Raw genomic sequence first — 12,092 nt, forward strand, 5'->3', positions numbered from 1 at the left:
AATTTTACTTTATGCTGACGATACAGTATTTTTTGGTCGCAATGAAAAAGATTTCCAAGATACACTTCATGTGTTCCAAAATTATTGCAATCAATGGAAACTAAACATTAACAAAGGTAAAACTAAAATAATGATTTTTGGTGCCAGAAAAACAGATAAATTCCGTTTTAGGATTGATAATGCTAATATTGAAATTGTTAAAAGCTATAAATATCTCGGAACTCTTTTTTCAAGTAATGGAAGCTTTAAATCAGCAAGACAACATATAGCTAACCAAGCAAACAAAGCAATGCACTTACTATTACTAAGAATACATAATCTTGATTCCAATAGACTTACAATTAAAACTTTTTGACAGCACTATTCTACCAATACTTACATACGGATCGGAAATTTGGGGGTTTGAAAATATTGATGTCATTGAGAAAGTACATAATGACTTTCTGAGGAAAATCACTACCAGGAAAAGCACACCAATGTATATACTTTACGCAGAACTTGGAAGAATCCCCCTTAATATAATTATACGCTCGAAAATGATAAAATTTTGGTCAAAAATCCTAGATCCTAACTCTCTTAAACTGGCATCGTCATGTTATCACTATATGCTACATACGCAATTAAAGTTAAAATGGTTAGTTTACATACAAAAAACACTAAACGATGTAGGCCTTTCAAATGTTTGGTTCCAACAAGCATCTATGAACCTTAAGTCGCTCGACAAATTGGTAAAACACATTCTAACTGACCAGTTTAAACAGTCCTGGCATGCAAACATCAATATTACAAATAAAAGCAAAAACTTTAACCTATTAAAAGAAGACACTGAACAAGCTCCCTACCTAAAGATCTTATACAGAAATGATGCTCTAACTTTATTTAGGTTCAGATCTGCAAACCACAAATTAGCTATTGAAAGAGGTAGATGGCAAAGCACAACCAAGGCTTATAACGAAAGAAAGTGTGATTTTTGCTCATTAGACATTGGCGATGAATTCCACACGCTACTAGTCTGTAAGAAATTAAAAAAACCAAAGAATTAAATACATCTCACCATTATTTTTTAACCGCCCTAACAATGTGAAATATAAGCTATTAATGACAAGTACAGATATAGACACTCTTGAAAATATATGTAGGTTTATTCGAATTATATTTAAATCATGCAACCGAACTTAACAATACGTCACATCATATTCTAACATATAAAATTAAAATTAAAAAAAAAAAAAAAAAGGATAAAATATATAACACAGCACTTAACTTAAAGAAATAGAAAAAAACCCAACTTACCCTACAAATAAATCCTTAGCTTCATCAGTCGCCGATGGCCAAATTTACAACCAAATTATTCGTTCAATCACTAAAATATTCCCATTCATGCATCCGCACTAAACTCACGCAGAAAATGAGGAACAAATACATCTACACTGGCGGTACGCTTTGTTTACTCATCTGTCGTTTAGTATTTATAACTGTAACCTTATCCGCTATGTATAACTCATTCTTAACCCAAATTTCTAGTGTTGTATATATCTTATCCATAATGAACAAGAACACACTCCCAACCTCCCCCGGCAATGTCTTGCCAATACAAGTAGATATCTATTACACTAAATATTAATTGATACTTGAAACGTATTTGTCTCCATATTGAATTTCAGTGTCGTTATGATATGTATAAATTGACTATATCTGTAGTATGATTGATATTACCAAATATATGATTACCTTCACTTGTGTAACATGCAAATCTGATACTACTATCACTCTGTATAACATTGGACTTGCCAATGATATGTTTTCACGAAAATATAGCCAGACACCCCCTGGTGTTTTATACCGCGGTCTAAACAACGTAGTTGACACGGTGTGATTATACCCCATTTTGTAGACTGGATAAAACAACAGTGGCCCTTCTAAGCTTTTATACATATATACATGTATATATGATTATTGTATTTCGTACTATTAATCAGTTATTTCGAATTCCTGTACCCGATTACCAATATTTTAACATGCGTTTTTTATATATATCTTATTCATGTTGCATACATTGTAACCTGAATTAGTAAATAAAACGAGTTTTGAGTTTGAGTGCAATTGCCTTAGTTGCAATTTTATAATCTATGTTAAGTAGACTAATTGGACGCCAATTTGACCTTGTTTTGTAATTCAGTAAGAGATTGGTTTTGGAACGAGAAATTGATTGATTTAACGAAATGTTTTTTAGCTCTACTGGGCAAAGGCCAGAAGAGCTTATGCGATGGTAATGTGTACGTAGTATGTGCATCCGTGCGTCCGTGCGGTCGTGCGGTCGTGCGTTCGTGCGTCTGTAAACAATTGCTTGTGAACACGATAAAGTCTTCATTTTTGATTGTATCTCGATGAAACTTGTACAGTATCTAGATATATCCATTAGAGCTCGGTTCCTTTCGAAAGCCAGCAAGATCCGCCCATGAACGCCTAGATTATGGGCCATGAAAGTTTTAAAGAAATGCTTTCTATTTTTAGCAAGGTCTGCATGAGCGAACTCTATTTTTAGCCAAGTTTACATGTTTATGTAAATTCAAGTCTAGAGTTAAGGGAGCCAATTTGCAAGACTAGGATTTTGAGAGACAATTTGCTTTTTGCTTCTGCAGTTGATTATGTGAATTACTCTGCCTTGTTCTTGTTGAAAGCCCAAAGGCCATTTTTTAGCTTTAAGTTCTGTAGTTTGCGCATTCATCTTAACAAAATTGGTTGTGAATTTTTTAAGTTATGCACCTGGTGTCATTACTGGCCACACCCAGGGTTCACAGGTTTGGTAAACATAAATCTGGAAAGGTTTGAAAATCTTTTTGTGTGTTCGTGCATCCATCTCAGCACAACTGATTGTGAATGTTTGTTCAAATTGATCAATGTTGTCCTAGGATGCCCTTGACTTTGACCAAATTTTTTTAACTTTTAAAACTACAGAAATTTTTACTATGAGTACAGTTTTGAAAGCATTTCTTTTTGTCGGATGGCTTTTACTTTGCACATATTAAAATTGTTCATGCAGCTAATCTGCTTACAATACTTTCTGGGCTCAGATGTTGAACGTGCTACGTTTTCAGGAAACCCAAACACAAAACATAAACTATATGTCGGTTGCCTTTTAGCCATACATACATGCTCTGGATTGATATGACCACAAAAGCCATGCCAGTAGAGCATAGGCCCTTTTGGGCCTCTTGTTTAAGATATCCCAAAATACATTATAAAATTCAACTGTTAACCCATCTGAACCTGGGCTTTTATTTAGTTTAATTTCTTTAAGAGAATCTGTACACTCGGATTCAGTTAGTAAACCTTCACATTTTATTTTTTTCATCTTCATTGCTTAATTTTGCTTAACATCAAAAAAGTTAATATCACTATTAGTTTGTGTTTGTTTTTTGTATAAATTTCATAAAAATTGCGTTGCTCATTTAAGATATCTTTTATGTTTGTTAATATGGTTTGGTTTGATTTTAGCTTAGTAATTGTTTTTTGTTCATAGTGGCGTTTTTCAAGACTGGCAAAATATTTACTTTTTTTCCATTATATTCTTCATGTTGTGCTTTTGACCTTAATATCATTCCATTAACTTTTTCTGTAGTCATTATATCTAATTCTTGTTTAAGAACACTTATTTCTTCTATCTGATTGTCATTATTACTAAATTGTGTGTTTTCTTGTAGTTTATTGATTCTTTCGATTAAATCGTTTTCTTTTTTTACTTTTTCTTTGTTAGCATTAGTTGAATACTTGATTGAAGTGTTTCTTATAGTCCCTTTAATTAGTTCCCATAGCGTATTTGGGTTACAGTTACTGTTTATTACTATAATTTCACCTATTGCATTTTTTATCTGATGTTGATATTCAGTGTCATTAATAATGCTGTTGTTGATTTTAAAGTAGCCTGGTCCTCTAATTTCTCATGTGTGTTAAGATTTAGTATTACTGTTGAATGGTCTGTTTTAAATCCTGGTTTAATACTACGTTTAGGTATTGTATTGCGTAAGTAATCAGAAATGAGAAAATAATCCAGACGAGAGAATATGACTGGTTTTGTATTAGAATGCCAAGTATATTGGTGTAAATTTGGATTGTTTTCGCGCCAAATATCAATCAAATTATAATTAGATGTTATTTTGTTAAGTATTGCTTGACATGTTTTATTTGTGTCTGTCCTACCATTCTTTTTGTCAGTGGAAGGGTTAAGCACAGTGTTGAAGTCACCTCCAATTATTATATTTTGTTCATTATTATCAGCGACAAACATTTCTAATCTGTCGAATAGCGTTGTTTTGTCATCATTTGGTCCATAAACATTAACTAAAGTAATATCTTTATTATTAACTTGTATGTTTAAGGTAATTAGCCGACCAGCTACTAACTTATAAGAATTTAAGCATTTAACATTGAATTCTTTATTTACAAGGAAGGCAATGCCTTCCTTATTAGATGTATTTCCACTAAAAAATGAAAAACCCGTCCATTCTCTATTCCAAGATTGTTGAATGGGTTTCTTGTAAAAAGATTATATCATAATTTTTCGACTCTAGATATTTAAATACTTGTAGGCGTTTCGGCTTATTGCCGAGTCCTTTAGTGTTTAAAGTACAGAACGTGATATACATTATTTGATGTTTGAAAAAATGTGTAATACTTTCTTAGGAATTGACCAGTTGTCTCTCAAAAACATAGGATTGAAAAATAATTGTGGCATTTGATCTATATTTGCCAGTGAAGAAAACTAGTGAAATAAATAGCTTTGTCAAGCTTATGAGTAAATGATAATTTTTGTGACAGACAGATAATTTTCAAAGTGATGTGTTTTATGTTTTTGAAATTATGCATTATCATCATTGCAATATCATTTAACCAACATTCAGCATAATAACATGGTATCAATACTGCTATGTTTTAGCGCGTTTGTAAAAACATATTATTTTTCGAAAAATCAAAGAAATAAACATAATGAATACATACAGCAGTCGTCAAATGAACACAAATATAATTTACAATAACTAGTGTAAGATTAATTGAATAATCGTGTAATTCCATCTGAATAATATTTTCATTTGCCCATGAAATTGAACAAAAAGCGTCAAACCATTTAAAATAAATCATTTTCATATTATACATATTAAGGTATAGTTTAGTCTTCTTCCATAACTACCGAAATATAACAATCCTTTAACGTGTCAACATATATGCTAGCACAATTTACCAGTCACTGAGTATCCTAAGATAATCTATTGACACTATATTTTTATTTTTTTCTAGTACATAACCGCACATGGTTGAATTGTTTAATAAGTAACTATAATGATATCGTACTCATTATAATAATGTATGGCTTATTCGACTGGTCATATTTATCGTACATCAAATTACACAATCCATCATACGAAGCATTGTGTATATATGGCTGTAATTCACCAATATATATCTGACTCAGTATGCATTCTAATCGTATATCCCTTGAATAAACCTATTATATCAAATAACTATCAGTAGATGACAGAAAAAGAACTTTATAAAAACAAATTCTTTTATCAGGGATACTTAATTTATGAGTATAAATGGTTTTCCGAAAAAAAACGAAATAAAAACCAGAAAGGTTATTATATCCAAAGTTATTGTATTAAAGAAATTAATATATTTAAGTCAAAATCTACAGCATGACCATGGGTTCTGAAAAAAATAATTTATTTTTTATGTAAAGTTATAACACTATTGACAATTTTCGCTGACATCTTTGACTAAAATAAAATGAATCATTCAGAGTATCTAAAAGTGACCTAGATATTGGTAATCTTAACATATTTGGATTGAGCTACAAAGTGGAAAAGGAACCTTATTTGTTATGTTCAACAATAACAATTCAAATGGTGTCAAAAACAGTTTTAAAAAAACTGATTACATATTATATGTATCCGATATAGCTGAGTTAAAAGGCTAAACCAGTTCAAAAACTACTAACATATAATAACAATCCTTAAAAGTGTCAACATATCTGCTCTAGCTCAATTTACCAGTCACTAAGTATCCGAAGATAATAATTCTATTGACACTATAATTTTATATTTTCCAAGTATATAACCGTACATAGTTACATTATCTAATGAAGTCCAGAGCAATAATTCGTCAATCAAGAGTAACAGAACATCTTACAAATTATAGATAAGTAAGCACACTGATTGTCATAATAAATTGTTATACATAGTACAACAGTTAAAGGGTCCCTTGACTACAGCATGTCAAAGCAAGCATATACTGATGATGTTTTGATAATGATCTTTTCAATTTTGATAGGAGTTTATATAATGGGTCAATACTAATAAGCTATATCAGAGGCGGTAATCACGTGGTATATTGTTTTGATACCAAGCATTAAAAAATGGCAGCGCCCAGTGAGACGGTATGTATTTTTGTTTAGTTTCTCGAAATAATTAAACAATTATATTCGACCATGTTCCAGCGCCCAATTTTCCCCGTTATTTGGTACCTTTATTTTGTTAAACAGTTTTGTAGTTTATTTGGAATGCGTGTCACAAATTTTCAATCGAGGCGAAATGTGCTTCGGATATCTTAGAACCAAGCATGAACTGTCATTTATTTTTAGATGTTGTCCTTAATATACGCAATTTCGTTTACAGAGCTATTTAAAAACATTGCATGAACACCTATCGGTATGCCCTAAGTTTTGTTTCCACAGCAACGTACGTATGTTTCCGAAATAATGTTACAATCATTTTTAGAACCAAGCACTTACGAAATATTGTTCGAACCAAGCACTACGTAATCTTAATCGTGTTTTGAATTTGTTTTTCAGCCTGATAAACTAGTCGTTGAACAGCTGAAAATGCATACTACTTCTGCAGCATAGTACTTGGAGGTTTTGTATCTATTCTAATATATATTCTAATATTGTTTTAGAATAAATAAGAATTATATTGAACAGTCCGTAATTCGAGTGAAGAGCAACTTTGTTTTAGTGTTTTGAGTTCTTTTTCACTTTCTTCAAATTGTGTGGAGATGAACTGTGAAGACCTTTCCGTTTCCGTGACTCGATGGTCGATGTCCGTGACTCTAACTTCCAGGTCGGCGACCTTGGCCGTGATAACATTCATGTTTTTTTTTTCAATTCGGTCAATAGCTTTCATTTTTGATTTTATGTCTTTAATTTCTTGCAAAATTTCAGTCGCCCATGGTGGCTGGTACCAGGCCGCGAAGCTGAACGGTGAGCCCGAAGGAGGGGCCATGTTGTATGGGTTATAACAGTATGTAAGGTCCGAAACGTTATTATTTAACTCTGAAGTGTAATCCGAATTCCTTTGTTTGCTTTTCTTTTTTAATTGATCAATGTCCGTGATCCCCGTGCGGATTGAATCGGACATTGGCGATATCACCTTTCGTTTATGTTTTCGTTTATTTACACCTTGTTTTTTTTTGTTTTTCTTTCGAAGACATGAACACAACCACTGAAAGTTCCAATATATCCAAAATTTAGAAAGTTCATATCCATGGGAGAGCTCTAATTCCCAAAAATATTAAGAGCACATGTCCCCCTGTACTTCTCCATTCAAACCACGTGACTTGTGACATAATTAGTCGGTTAAAATTATGTGTTTATCTAAGAAACATGAGATAAATATAAGCCTCAGAACATTTTTGAATCGTTTGGGATTGTTTCGCAAGAAAAATTACAGTAATATTACTGATGTGGCATTGTTTTTAATAAATGAACTTGAACATTCTGGCAAGCGACACGGATACAAAATGATGCACATGAAGTGCGTTCAAAATGGTTACTGTGTCACGCAAGAGACAATCAGAGAACTCTTGCACATTTTTTATCCTAATGGCATTAAACATCGACAACAACGTCGTCTGCAGGGAAGTCTATATTTGAACTTAGGTCCAAATTACCTGTGGCATATTGATGGGTACGATGGACTTAAACCATTCGGTATTTGCATACATGGTGCCATTGATGGTTTTTCGAAATATGTTTTGTGGTTGGAAGCATATAAAACCAACAACGATCCGAAGCTGATATCGGGATACTACACAGAGACGGTAAATATGATGGACAGTTGCCCATTAAGAGTAAGGGCCGACTTGGGTACAGAAAACCGCTATGTGAGAGACATGTATCTGAAAAGTATTACAGAAGATCATGATGTGCAAAATTGCTATCTGGTCGGTTCTAGCAATAGGAACCAAAGAATAGAAAGATGGTGGGGCATACTACGAACGCTGAATGTCCAGTACTGGATGGACTTTTTCAAGCTGTTAGAGAGTAATGGAAGTTACACGGGGGACCTTTTAGACAAAGCACTGGTGCAGTTCTGCTTCATGGATGTTATACAGGTAATGTCTCAATGTTGTTTCGGACTAAATTAATTTAAAATTCATGTTCATACCCAGTGACTATGCGATGGAAGGTTCTTGTCGTAGGCGTCTAATTTCATATTAACGCAGACATAATAGTTAATATGATATGAGTATTTGTTAAATTTGCATCGATGAATTATATATAGCGAATACAATTTCTGCGTAAATCGTTATGCATTTAAAGCCTTCGTGTTTATATATCCAGATCGATCATGTACAAGTAGAATTGTTCTCAATGTGTCAATAGCACTAGAAGCTATATTAACAGAAATTTGGGTGACATTAGACCATTTCAGGTTCCCATGATTTCCTCTTTTTTACCCTTAATGTGGGCAATATGACGATGTTTCTGGTTTTAATTATAAAAAAAGAGTTTTGACTCCGGCGGGAATCTAACCAACAAACACTTCACGGTGAGATAAAACGCTGCCCGACACGTTTACGCCGGCCCGGTAAGCGCAGTTGGTAAGCGCACTAGACTCCCAGTCCGAACGTCGTGGGTTCGAACGTCAAGACTGCCGGCAACGGACTTTGCGATGTGTTGATCAAAGGCGTGTCCTGAGGTCACTTGCCTCCCACCTCTGATGCAAATGGGAAGCTGTGGGTCGCTTGAGAAGATCCAAGGAAATCACTGGTTATCGCAACCAGGAAGCCAAAATGGCCTAAAAGGAGTTCATAAGGGCGTTAACCCCCCTTAAGAAACGGACGCGGTTACCACTGAGCTAGTGTGCCTCACTTAACTTTTAGCGTAAATTGACATTAATTGATGATGAAGGCCGTTTATTGCGAGCATAAGTAGATACATCTGCGGTAAACGGGGTAAACCTTGGCGAATGAAAATGAATAAAGTATAATTATGCTGAATTGAAGTTTTAGGTCTTTACTTTAGAAGATACCGATGAGCATAATTCAAGGGCAGTAATGTCAGGTGCGTCCATGCTTCCCGGTTCATTGTTTTGAGTGATAAACGTCCTCGATTCGGTGAGAATTACCACTGTTTCAACGATATTTTTTAGAAACGCCCTTGTGCACCGAATGAAGAGCAATTGCTCGTTTACGAAGACGTTTGTATTAGATCAAAATAATGTCTGTTTTAAAATATCTCGTGAAAACAATGCACTTTCTTACTAGGCTTCCCGACTCACTCAATGCATTTTTTGCTTCAAAACAACTATTTAATACCGTTCTTTTGCGTACAAACCAAACCCGATGCTTTGTTTTGGACAATAACAGTATTGCTATTGTTTTCCGAATGCAGACAGTCAATTTTGGAGATAAATCGGCTCATCTACGAAAATGCTTGCTGGTTCATTCTGTACATTTTTAGAACCTAGGTTCATCCCAAATCTTGAAGATCTATGGCACACTGTATTTACCCGAATTACCAGTCGTTTTGTTTTAGTTTTTCAAAAATATTAATTTTGTTAATTATTTTATTAATAAGAGAGTGTACAGGTATATAATTTATATTTTCAAGGAATAAAAGATGAAACGAAAGAAGAGATCAAACATGAATCTAAATAGACAAAAAACAAGACGCTTTAAGGTAGCCCATATAAACGACATAATAAATGAACTCTGCATACTTGATGATAAAATAAAAATACAGGTTCTTTATATATTAAAGGCACTATACAGCAGATTGGCACCAAAAAAGAGTTGTTGTTTTTTCTGTAAAGAAATTCATGACAAGTATTTAAAAAAATGTTTTACTCTTTCATATCATTAATGTATAAAAACAAATCGAGTCAGAGACCGGGTTGGAACCGGTGTCGCCAAAATTGCAGTCCATTGTGGTATCCTCTGTGCTACGAAGGCTTACCCAAAACGGTTGGAATATTAAAGCTAAATACCTAACTTGGTTATATCACGTGATGACATCGACAAGTTAATCACGCATTACGGGAATTAATTCCACTATGAAGACATACCTAGTAATCTTTTTTAATTAAAAAAAATACGAAAAAAATGTAAAAAAAAAACTTATTTTTGAACAATGTGGTACTTCGGTTAGTAAGTTTTAATGCATTGTACAAATCGATACGAAGTTTATGTCAGGTTTCGACAATTTTCTCTCTTTTTCGCTATTTCACCATACGGAGTACAGCCCCTTTAAAAATTGCTTATGTAATTATGTAAGGTAAAATTTTGGATTATTTCAAACTACCATTTTAGGAAATAGCAATGAAAAGGAACTAAGAGTTTACCTAAAATAGTGTGCTATATGTTTACTTTGGCAATCCAAATAAAAGGGAGACAACCTGCAGGAAACAGTCAACAATTTAAGGTCTTAAAACTTCGTGTCTCGACTTACTATATACTAAGTAACCTCCAAAATTAATGACAGTTCTACTTTAAGTAGAGAGCCCTGTCAGAGTGTGTGTAACACGTGATAAATGATGTCATAAACGCTACGTCCGAAAACAAAAATTTTCCTCGAATGAAGACTTTAAACAAAGATAACTTTCCTATTTCTTCACCAATATAAATGAAATATAGCGCAGTCTACGCTGCTAACGGAGCCCCGCCTTCGGTCGTTTACCAGTGTTTGATTGAGAGTTTAGTTTCTTAAAACACTTCAACAAAACTTTTCACAATACGGCCGTCTGACGGAGCACTGTCAAAACATTGTTTTGGAAACAGGTTTGTCGAAGTGTTTGTTGAAACTAATCACCTTATCAAACTCCGGTAAAACAAAGAAGGCGGGACTCCTTAGGTGGCAAAGACTGCCCTTTGTTTCATTTAGAATGGTGTAGTGATTGAAAAGTTATCTTCGATTTAAGTCTTCATTTTAAGCAAAAAGTTGCCTTCCGACGTAGCATATATGACATAATTTATCACGAGGTATACACACACTGCCTGTACAAAATTACCCTTCTTAGACGTGCTTTAGAACATAAACATGAATTTTAAATTAATCGACGCCTTTTATTCGACAGTTTAATGTGCCATAGATCTTCAAGATTTGGGATGAACCTAGGTTCTAAAATAGTACAGAATGAACCAGCAAGCATTTTCGTAAATGAGCCGATTTATCTCCAAAATTGGCTAACTACATTCGGAAAACAATAGCAATACTGTTATTGTCCAAAACAAAGCATCGAGTTTGGTTTGTACGCAAGAGAACGGTATTAAATAGTTGATTTGAAGCAAAAATGCATTGAGTGAGTCGGGAAGCCTAGTAAGAAAGTGCATTGTTTTCACGAGATATTTTAAAACAGACATTATTTTGATCTAAAACAAACGTCTTCGTAAACGAGCAATTGCTCTTCATTCGGTGCACAAGGGCGTTTCTAAAAAATATCGTTGAAACATATAGAAAACAGTGGTAATACTCACCGAATCGAGGACGTTTTTCACTCAAAACAATGAACCGGGAAGCATGGACGCACCTGACATTACTGCCCTTTTAATTGTTGGAATATTTTACATTTTTCTTGTTTTTTTTTTTTTGTTTTTTTTTTTCATTTCTTCATGTGCCTTGAATATCAGTAAATGGGTTCAAGTAGACACAGTGCATTATGCACCTGATAACATGTTCTGTGAGTTTAACATGACGGTTTGTCTATTTCCAGGAAGAACTTGATGAAGTTCGTCAACTCTGGAATTGTCATCGCATAAGACCTGTTCGCAACAACATCAGTCCAAGTGGCCGCCCGGTTACAATGTACACTTGTCCA

The sequence above is a fragment of the Mya arenaria genome, chromosome 10 (genome assembly GCF_026914265.1).
Source record: "Mya arenaria isolate MELC-2E11 chromosome 10, ASM2691426v1".
NCBI classification, from domain to species: Eukaryota; Metazoa; Mollusca; class Bivalvia; order Myida; family Myidae; genus Mya; species Mya arenaria.